The 11,129-nt window shown below is 40.0% G+C and overlaps 1 non-coding gene across 1 annotated transcript; it reads right to left on the bottom strand.

The window, feature by feature from the left end:
- Window positions 1–9,473: 9,473 nt before the first annotated feature.
- On the bottom strand, window positions 9,474–9,580 carry LOC141636699 (small nucleolar RNA R71). Its single transcript, XR_012541295.1, has one exon. It is a non-coding gene; the product is annotated as a small nucleolar RNA R71 (small nucleolar RNA).
- Window positions 9,581–11,129: the final 1,549 nt, after the last annotated feature.

An 11,129-nucleotide genomic window follows, 5' to 3' on the forward strand; every position in this document is an offset into this window, starting at 1 on the left:
TGACTATGAAAGTGTTGTGTTCGATGAAGAAGACATGAGGTTGAGCAATCCAAATACTCTTAACCTTTGTGAGTATGAGGGTGTGTCTTTTGATATGGACATTGAGGTGTTGAAAAAAGAGTTACATGAAGCCCCCATTTATGATTCACGTGAAGATAGCAACAATGATGATGAGCCTAGAGGTGGGACTCACAATATCACCTTGCTTGAGGAGTCTATCCTTGAGGCATTTGAGATACCCTATCATGAAGAAGAACGTCCTTCCTTTATTCTTCATGAAGACCACTTGGCACCCATCATGGAGCCAATGATCATTGAAGAGGATATGATAGACCTTCTTCAAAAGGCCAAAGTTTCTTACAAGAGCTACTTGGTGAAAAAGCTCAAAGAGAAAATTGCTCGTGAGGCTACTTGTGAAGATTTGGCACCCGCAATCTCAACTCCTATGGTATCCAATCATCAAAGTCATGAAAATTCTCCTTTTACCTTGGAAGGGTTGAAAAATCGAAATGCTATCATCATCACCAAAATTGAAGAAGAAGTTGGTAAGTGGAAGTCCACGGATGAAAATGAACCACACTTCATGCTTAGTGTTGACAAGAATCATGGGTTTATTTATTTGAAGCATCGGGAAAGCTCTAACGCTAAGGAGAAGGCAAGAAAAAGAACATTCTACAAGCCTCCTTGGCCAAATTTCATATTCAAATTGAGCAACCCATACTTGTGCTTATTTGGAGCTTGTTCACAAGCTTTTGATCTTTTATTAAGAGCTTTGAGCTCTATGGATAAGAATTTAAAATTGAACTAGTTTGGTGGAGTCCTATCTCAAACCACCATTTGTAAGATATTTCTTGGACCCCTTTATTTTGTATAATATTGTACATTTCCATTTGCATTTAATTTCTTGCATGAGAGAGAAGAGAGAGAGAGTCATCTTACATGTTTCATGAGCAAATTTCAGAAAAAGATAAGGAAAAAGAGAAAATTGGTGAGAAGGGGTGCGTTATTTCACGAAAAAAGGAAGAAAAAGAAGGAAAAGACCAGAAGACGCCCGGATCGAGAGGAGGACGCCCGACCAAAACCCACGGAAAAGAAAAAGCTAAAACTGAAGGAGAATCCGTGCGGATTCAAGAAAATCCGCCCGTCCTGGACAATACGTCCGTTTTCTTCACGGGACGCCCGTCCCGTGTGTCATCCAAAAGCAAGATTTTGAGCTGTGAAAGAATCCGTGCGGATTGTTTATAATCCGCCCGTCCCGATCAAGCCGCGCGTCCTAGGCACAATACGCCCGACTTTTCCCACTTCTCAGCCGAGGAAGTTTGCTGTGTTTGAATCCGAGCGGATTCTAGCAAAGACGGCCGTCTTTTTCTTCGACAATCCGCCCGTCCCGACAGAAATCCGCTCGGATTGTTCTGTTCCTCCGGATAAAACGGGTTTGATCCAACCTTATCCGTTCGGATTCCCTACTCCTTCTATATAATCACCCCCTTTCTCCCTCATTTCCTCACCTTACCAAACCCTAAAACACTCATCTCAATCCTCAAAATCACCATCCAATCCTCAAAAAACACCCCCATCACCAACATCCAAATGGCACCATTGACAAACACCAAAGGAAAGGCCAAGAAATTGATTGAATCAATCGGGAAGAAGCGCAAGGGATCAACCTCTTCAACACCACGAGAGGTAGCACTACCAAGGGGCTCCCAACCCTTAATGAGGGGAGGCATTGAACAACTCAACCGCTTTCAAGAGGTGCTCTTTCAATCCGACGACCACCGCCAAAAATTTGTCGAGCTACTAGGTAAGAAGTACGAACCTACTCAATTTGTAGACACTAGGGTGTTGGAAATCCTTAAGATAAGGTACCCTACCGAGATGTTCTTTAATGGCCTTGGCATTGGGAAACTTTTCCATGCCCATGAAGAGACTTACCTTAGTCTCACCCTTGAATTCTTGAGTAGCCTTCGCATTGTGGCGGATACCCACAACAATGTGGGCATGGAGTTTAGGTTATGCAACCTAGACCATATTCTTTCTCTTGAGGAATTTGCCTATGTTTTCGGTCTTGAAGTACCCACCGACTATACCGAAAAGCCCGATAATTTTGGTGTGGACTTTCTTTGGAAGGCTATCTCCGGGAGGGAGTTTACCCATATAAAGCGTTGCTATACCTTTGCCATCCAACATCCGGTGATTCGATTCACCGAACACTTTGTAGCCGGTTGCATCAATGGGAGGTACGAACAAGATAGGTGTACTCTCATCGACTTAACTTTTCTTGAGTCCTATTTGAATGTTCGAGCGGTGAGGCGTTATAACTTTAATACGCCACTTGAGATACTTACTAGGTTCCATGATTTTGCTCAAGGGACCACCCAACTCAAAACCTTCGTGATGGGAGGTCTAATTACCATTTTGGCACACCACCTTTGTCTCGGGTTCAATACCCGAGGAACCTATACTCCTCTTCAGGGGAGGACTTTGATTGATGAGCACACCATCTTCCACAGTCACCGATGGTGTAACTACACTCGAGATGGGAGTGTGGAGTGGCACACCAAGGGATGCACTTCAATGATCCTTGAAGGATGGAAGATACCGGGCATTGACCCAAGATTGAGTCCATACTCTCCTCCACCAAGCTACCTCCTTGATATCCAAATTCTTGATAATCCCCCTCAAAGGGAAGAGCCACACCGTCAACCACCTCGTGGAGGGCCGGGAGTACCTATTCGCCCACCTTCCTACGTACCTATCCCGCCATACCCTACTCCATATACCGATTTTGTGCCGCAATCCCGGTACCCGGGCATTAATGATTTGATGGCACTCATGAATAGAGTGGACCTTGGGGTGCATAAAGGGAGGGAAGACAACTACTTGGCCCTCTACCCCCAATACTATAACATGGCTCAACAAGGGTATATTGACCCCGATGGTCCTAAGCCCTCTTGGGCACAACCGGAGCTCTTGTTCCCAAATTATGGGGACCAAGCTTGGGGTCGAGGAGACGGAGGGCATTCTAGCCAAGGTGGAGGGTACTCGGGTCAAGGAGGAGGATTTGACCAAGGAGGATATTGGGGCCAAGCACCCGGATATGATCAAGCCGGAAGCTCTCATGGTTATGGCTATGATCAAGATGAGGATGGCGAGTGAAAGAGGCCTACTTCACCACTTCCATTTGTATGATACCCATCTCTCCCTCTCTCTCTTTTGTATATACATTGCATTTAGTGTAGCTTTTGCATGCATTTGTATTATATTTCACATTGCATTTACATTAGTTAGTTCATAGTATAGTTGCATTGTAATATAATTCATATAGATAATTTCATGTAGACTAGAATTCATGCATTGTCACTAATGGCCAAACCTATTCATTTCTACACTAGAAATAGTGTTTAAATCGGTTTGGGGAGGTTTGATCATAAGTGACCATAGTTTACTAGAAATCATGCATCATATAGTATAGTTTAGATTGCATTCATTTGTTATATATGTCATATAGAATTGCATTTAGTTAGAGCATGCATTCATTCATATCATATCATTGCATTTGTAATTCAATTTCCATAAAATCAAAAAATCCAAAAACATGTATTTCTTTTTCATTCCTACTCCTACATGTACATTGAGGACAATGTCCAAAATAAAGTGGGGGATGAGAATTTATATTCCAAACATGCATAAAAATTGAAATTTTTTGAAAAATACAAAAATATGTTCTTTAATTTCATAAAATTAAAAACCATAAAAATTTGAAAAATTGAAAAATCCAAAAACAAGTTCATTTCCTTTGTAGTGTAGACTTGTATATATTGTTTTGTATATATTGTGTCTGTTCATCCTTTTTCACATTGATTGACTACGCCACATCCGAGACATGAGGATATTGAAGACCGCATGTTATGATCTTTCCAATCTCCCTTTTTCCTCTTTATGTTAATGACTATGTGGCTTTATTTTGATTGATGCGGTATAACAATGTGAACTTAGGACTTGCATTTAGTTTATATGACATATTAGTTGGTAGAATCATTTGCATTAGGATGTATATATGTTAGTTGCATCATGGCATGTAGTTTGCATGTTAGAAAAATTTTGCGAAACCGTCTACTTGGGAAGCTTGACAAGTGTATATAGGCCCTAGTAGATGCTTTTTCTTCTTAAGACTTTGCTTGTTAGAATACTTGTAAAACACCCTAGGATGTGTCATGCTAGTATCCTTTGACCCATGGATTAAGGCCTAGTCGAGAGTACCTTGTGGTGTGATAACTCCTTGGCTACCGTTTATTCCAAGGTGACCCTTGAAACCATGCAACCATCATTCATCCATGTTCTACCACATTTTTGTCAACAAAAGGAAATGGGCACAAAAAGAAATTGTTCAAATTTGAGTTCAATGAAATGAAAAGTGAAAGAAAGTTTGCAAAAATGCATCAAATGAAAAGAGGAGCAAAAATAGAACTCCTATGCTTCAAATATAAGTCACCCTCCCTACATATGGGGTGACTTTAAAAATGTTCAAAAGAAAAGCGAAAAGTTGTCATGTGTTGAAAAGCCAAAAATGAAAAGAAATGGCAAAAGAAAGTGTTCTCAAATGTTATATGCCACAAGAAATTGGGGGGAAAAACAAAAACAAAAGCAAACTCCCAAAGTGAAACTCAAATATCTATCGATCCCTTTATCCATCGTATCCATTTTTGTGCATGGTAGAGAGGGGACGACCCTTCTTCTTGTCTAGGCAAGAGGGGGAATTCCGCGATCCTCCAGTGTTTCTAACACCATAGGGAGTCTACTCTTGACAAAAGCATTTAACGATTGAGGACAAAGGTACCCTAGCTTGACACAACTTGGAGGTGATTTATTGGTATCCTTCTAGGCTTAGTAGTTTGAAGAAATTGTATCTATGAAGGAGTGTGTACCCTTGAATTGCTTCCCTTGTAGATAATTTCCGCCACTTAGATGAGGAAAGTGGCTATTCTTTTGTAGATGCATCCATTACTTGTTTTGTGTGCTTTAATGCTTGGATGTGTCGCCATTTTGGCAAGACCCACCTTGCCTTGCAAGAAAGCATCCTACCTCATGGTTGTCTTGTTGTGAGTTGAAGGGGCGGAGTGAGACCCGCTAATTGTCTCATATCGGCTATATTATTAGGTTAGTTTAAATAAAGGTCTAGTTTTTGTCACCTCTTTACTCGGGACGATTAAAGGTTCGGTTTGGGGATATTTGATGTGACCATTAATTGCGCACATTTAGTCCCCTAATTGAGCCTATTTTGCATACTATTATAACATTCTATGGCCATTTTATCCGTCAAAACCTTCCTATTTGCTTTTCTATCGCATTTCATATGTTTTGTAGAAAAGGAGACAATAAGGCGGAAATTCCCGTCTTTCGTGCGTACTCGGAAGTTACTTAACGATACTAGATGGACTAGTATGAAGAGGAAGCAAGGACTAAAGATCAATCCCACAAGAATAAAATGGAAGTGAACAAAAGGGAAGAAAAGAAGAAGTATTATTGCTGAAGAACAATCCGAGCGGATTGTCTCCAATCCGCCCGTCTCCTCACAACACAATCCGAGCGGATTTCCACCAAAGACGCTCGGATTGCCCCGCCAGAATCCGCCCGGATTCCGTGGAATCCGCTCGTCTTTCATCAACAGAATCCGCCCGTCCCGACACCAATCCGCCCGGATTCCTTTACAGCAATTTTCGTGTTCTTCAAGCCCCGTGAAAGACGCCCTTCCTTCGAAAAATACCGGCTTCTCCCTGCTCAAATCTCAAAAGTGTAATTACTAGTTTAGCCCTTAGTTAACCCTAATGCATCCACCTAATTTCCACTATAAATACCCCATTTGTAATAATCCTTTCAACATCTTTTTAGCTAGAAAAATCCTTCTTTAGATTAGATTAGGAGTAGATTAGAATAGATTACTCTTTAATCATTCCACAAATTACACATTAATCTCTTCTTAATTATTGTTCAAGTTTATCATTGGGTAATTGAAGATTATTGGGTTATTATTGGGAGATTGACAACCTTCCATCAATCATCAAGTTTCTTCTATTATTCTTTGCTTTATTATTTGGATCATCTCAAGTTTGGTATAAATCCTTTACTCTTTACTCTTTATTGTTTATTTCCTCATTCTATTATCATGTTTATACTTGTTGTGATGATTGACACCATTAATGACATGTTTCCCATGATAATGAGTGAGTAGTCCTTTAGCTAGGATTAGTGGGTAACTAGGGGAAACCAACATGGGATTGATTCATGCTTAATCTAATATGTTCACATGATTAAATTGCTTGCTTGTTGTGATGTCAACTTTATGCACATGTTATGTTTGATGAAATGCTAAGCCTATGAATCCTTGCATTTTTACCATCTCTTATCTACTCAACTTGACTCGTAAGATTTAAACCAACTCGAGTCTTGTTAGACCATGCATAGAAGTTGATTAGGAGGAAAGTAAGTCGACTTGTAGGTGTTGTACAATCTAATCGATTCGGCTCCGGGACCCAACTCTTCCTAAGAACCGTAAGATATAACCCAACTCGGTTCCTCCACAACATTAATTGCTTGCAACCTTGTAAACATGTTTGTATGATCAACACCATAAATCCCCCATAACCCCATGATATCCTAGCACTTTTAATCAATTGTTTACATCTTTCCTTTTATTGCTCGTTCTACTTTATTGCTTGCATTAGTCTAGACACAACTACAAACCCCAAACAAATTGTGACACTAGCATAAATTGAGATAGATAGACTTAGAACCCAAAGCACACCGTCCCATGGATCGACCTCGACTTACCGCTAACTAGTAGTTTGTTGAGTATTATAAATGTGTTTGATTGGATGAGTGACGACATCGTCCGGACCAACTAACTCCATACACTACTGAATACCTTCCACCAACGTCGCTAGCTCCGTCTCACTAACATATTATCCACTAGCGAATCCAATATCAAGACAAATTACCAAGCAAGATCAACCATCAAACGGAATGTTACTGATGTGACCATTATTTGAGCATATTTAGTCCCCGAATTAGCCTTGTTCCCATGCTTTTTAGTGCATATTTAGGTTATTTATTATCTTTAGTCCTTTGTTTTGCATATTCTTTGAGGTTTTGTTCCCTTGGTAGGAAAGGAGTGCAAACCTTGCATTTTCATGGCAAAATAGAGCTAAATTGATTGAATTCAATGACCAAGCATCAAAGAGAAGACAAGATTAGAAGGCCTTTGTACATATTATAGTAGATGGGCAATGATGAGGAATGATCCTTGCATCTCCGACAAGATCCCCGAAGATTGTTGGAAGAAGGAGGAAGAAAAGAAGAAAACTGACCCAGAATCTGAGCGGCTTGACCCTCGGGACGCTCGTACAAGACGGCCAGAATCTGAGCGTCTGGCCAAGGAATCCGCTCGTCCAGCAGCCAGGCAATCCGCTCGTCCCGATGCCTTGGACGCTCGGATTGTGTTACAACTTTCGTTTTCTTCTTATTCCCTGAAGGATGCGCATATTTCGGAAAGACCGACAAAAAGGAGACCGACATCTCTTTTGAGAGGAGCGATTCCTCAAGGACTTAATCGTCATTTAAGCCCTTAGTAAACCCTAATTTGTGTACCTAATCCCCACTATAAATACCCCATTAGTCTAATTAGATAATCATGTTCTTCTTATCAATCTCTAGTGTAGTTTATATCATTCTAATCTCTTCTTAATCTTGTAATCAACTTTTAATCAAGTCTTAATACAAATCTCATTTCCTTAATATCTCTCTTGTTCATCTTTCATTTTGGGTAATTGAAAATTATTTGGGTTATTATTGGGAGATTGACAACCTTCCAATCAATCATCAAGTACTTCTATTATTCTTTGCTTTATTTTGGAATCATTAGTAGGTATAATCTTCTTAACCCCTTTTTAATTATTGTTAATCATCTTCATTTATTCATCATGTTTTGCTTTGTTAATGTGATTGACAACCTTATTAACATGCTAAACTTGATAATGAGTGAGTAGTTTCCTTAACTAGGGTTAATGGGTAATTAGGGGAAACCAACATGGGGGATGATTCATGCTTAATTTAATATGTTTTCATAATTTATTTGCTTGCTTGATGTGATCTCAACTTATGCACATGTTATGTTTGATGAAATGCGAGCCTATGAATCCTTGCATTTTTTACCCATCACTTACCTTTTCAATGAGACTTGTAAGATATAAACCAACTCGAGTCTCATTAGACCATGCCTATAGTTGAGTAGGGAGAATTAAGTCGACTTGTAGGTGTTGTACAATCTAATCGATTCGGCTCCGGGACCCAAACCTTCCTAGGATTGTAAGATATAAACAAACTCGATCCATCAAAATAATAATCGCTTGCTTATAATTTGAGAATATGTTTGTATGATCAATTTCCATGAATCCCCTATGAACCCATGACACCCTAGTGCCTTTTATCAATTGTTTACATCCCTTTTTAATCATATTGCTTGTTTACTTTTATTGCTATTTAGTTTAGTGTTCTTCTACTTCAAACCCCAAATTGTGACACCCCTAGACACCACTACTTGCAATCGAAAATCTTACTTCAATACCCGTCCCTTGGGATCCGACCTTTACTTACCTCTTTACTAATAGTAGAGTTGTTTGTGGAGATATAAATATTGTTTTGGTCTAGGTGCTCCTAACGACAAGTAACCGAAACATAGCCCGAGAGGGTCCGACCAAAAATGGCGCCGTTGCCGGGGACGGTGTTAACTTGATTTAGATTTTCTTAGATTGTTATTAGTTGTGTCTTTATTTGCCTTGGGGAAGTAAAACTTCTCAAGGTTTGTTCTAATTATTTTCGAGTTGTTTGATATTTTGCATGTCTAGAAGATCACAAGGTAACTTGTTACCCATTGATCACGAAATTGAAAGGACTTTGTCAAACAATAGAAGACTTGCTAGAGGTACTTTGAGAGGTATTGGTGAGGTTGTAGATATTCAACCAAACACTATTGAGTTCGTCAACCCTTTTGCAAGAGAAGGTGAGGAGAACCCAACACAAAATCCAACACAAAATCAACCCACAATGCCTAAATTTTCATCACATTCCGTACCAACCAAGGAGAACCTAGCCAATGGTACTCCCACACCACAACACTTAACCGGAATTTTTTTGCTAAATCCACATTTATCCAATTAGTCGAAAGAAGCCAATTTGGGGGGATGCCTAGTGAAGACCCTCACTCTCACATGGAGACTTTTTGTTACTATTGTGATGCGATTTCACAAACCGGTGTAACTCAAGACCAAATTCGATGGGTCTTATTTCCTTTTTCTCTAATCGGCACCGCAAAACAATGGTTGAAAGGCATGGATAAGACTACTGTTGGAATTGACTCATGGAAGAAGTTGGCTCTATCTTTCTACAAAAAATTCTACCCTCCGGAAAAGACTAACATGCTAAGAGCTCAAATTACGGGTTTTAAGCAAAGGGATGAAGAATCTTTGTATGAAGCTTGGGAGCGGTTCAAAGGAATTTGTCGCTCATGTCCTCATCATGGACTTAGCGAGTGGTTCTTGGTACAACAATTTTGGAATGGTCTTTATGAAGACTTAAGAAACATTCTCAACATGGGATCAAATGGTATGTTCACAGAAGTTGACAATAATCAAACTTGGAACAAGATTGAGGAAATGGCGGTCCATAATTCACAATATAGTAGACCTCGCAAAGCTATTAGAGGAGGAAAGCATGGATGGACTCTATTACTCAATTAGGTGCTCAACTTAGTACTCATATTGACACCATTAACTTGAAATTTGAGAAGGCTATGGCTAGACTTGAAGAAGCCTCAAAATCTCCAAAGCAATATGTCAATGCCATGACGGCATCTTCATCAATCCCGAGTGGGATATGTGAGAATTGTGGAACCTTGGGACATGACCAAAGTGAATGTCGGGGCACTAGTGAGAAAGTGAATGCTTTTCAAGCATATAAGAATGGTACCCCCTATTCAAATTATTACAATGAAAACACCAAATTCCACCCAAATCTCTCATACAAAATCCAAAATGTTCAAAACCCTCAACCAACATACACCCCACCTCCCATGAGAAACCAAAACCAAAGACCCTTTTTCAACCAAAACCAAGGTTACCAAAACCAAACTCCATACAATCAAGAAAATGACCAAGGTTTTGATGTTCAAAAAGCGGTCCTCCAAATGCAAAAGAATCAACAAGAGTTTTTCACTCAAATGTAAAAGGATCGTCAAGCAAAGGACATCACCATCAACAACATCCTAGCCCACACCAAAATGTTGGAAACTCAATTAACCCAACTAGCATCTTCAAGTACTCAAAGACAAAAGTGGCAATTACCACCTCAAGGTAATCCACCAAGACATGAAACGGTTAGTGCCATTCACTTGAGGAGTGGTACGAGATATGAAGGACCGAAGAAGCAAGTTGAGGATGAAGTTGTGGAAGCTAGTGACAAAGAGGAAATCGTGCAAAACTCCAAGGAAGGAGAACTAACAAAAGAAGAAGTTTCAAAGAAAAGTGAAGACAAGGCCAAGGAGAAGGAACCCATTGTGATTAGACTTCCTTTTCCAAGTCGTCAAGCTAAGCCCAAATTTGATGATCAACTTGGGAAATTCATGGAAATTGTCAAGAACTTGGAAGTCTCGATTCCTTTCACGGAATTAATCAATCACGTGCCGGCCTATGCAAAGTACATGAAGGACATCCTTACGAAAAAGAAGTTGATCCGAAAGCTTGAAACTACCGCCTTCACTAAGGTGAGTAGTGCAATCCTTCAAGGGAGTTCACCTCCGAAACTTAAAGATCCGGGAAGCTTCTCAATACCGTGTACCATTGGCGACACCACGATTAACAAGGCCTTATGTGATCTAGGGGCTAGTGTGAGTGTTATGCCGTATTCGGTGAGTAAAAGGTTAGGGATGGGAGAGCTTAAATGTACCAACATCACACTCCAAATGGCCGATAGATCGACGAAGACACCGTTAGGGATATGGGAAGATGTTCCCATAAGAGTTGGGAAATTTTTCATCCCGGTGGACTTTGTCATTGTTGACATGGAAGAAGACTCCA

Source organism: Silene latifolia, chromosome Y (genome assembly GCF_048544455.1).
Source record: "Silene latifolia isolate original U9 population chromosome Y, ASM4854445v1, whole genome shotgun sequence".
Classification (NCBI taxonomy): Eukaryota; Viridiplantae; Streptophyta; class Magnoliopsida; order Caryophyllales; family Caryophyllaceae; genus Silene; species Silene latifolia.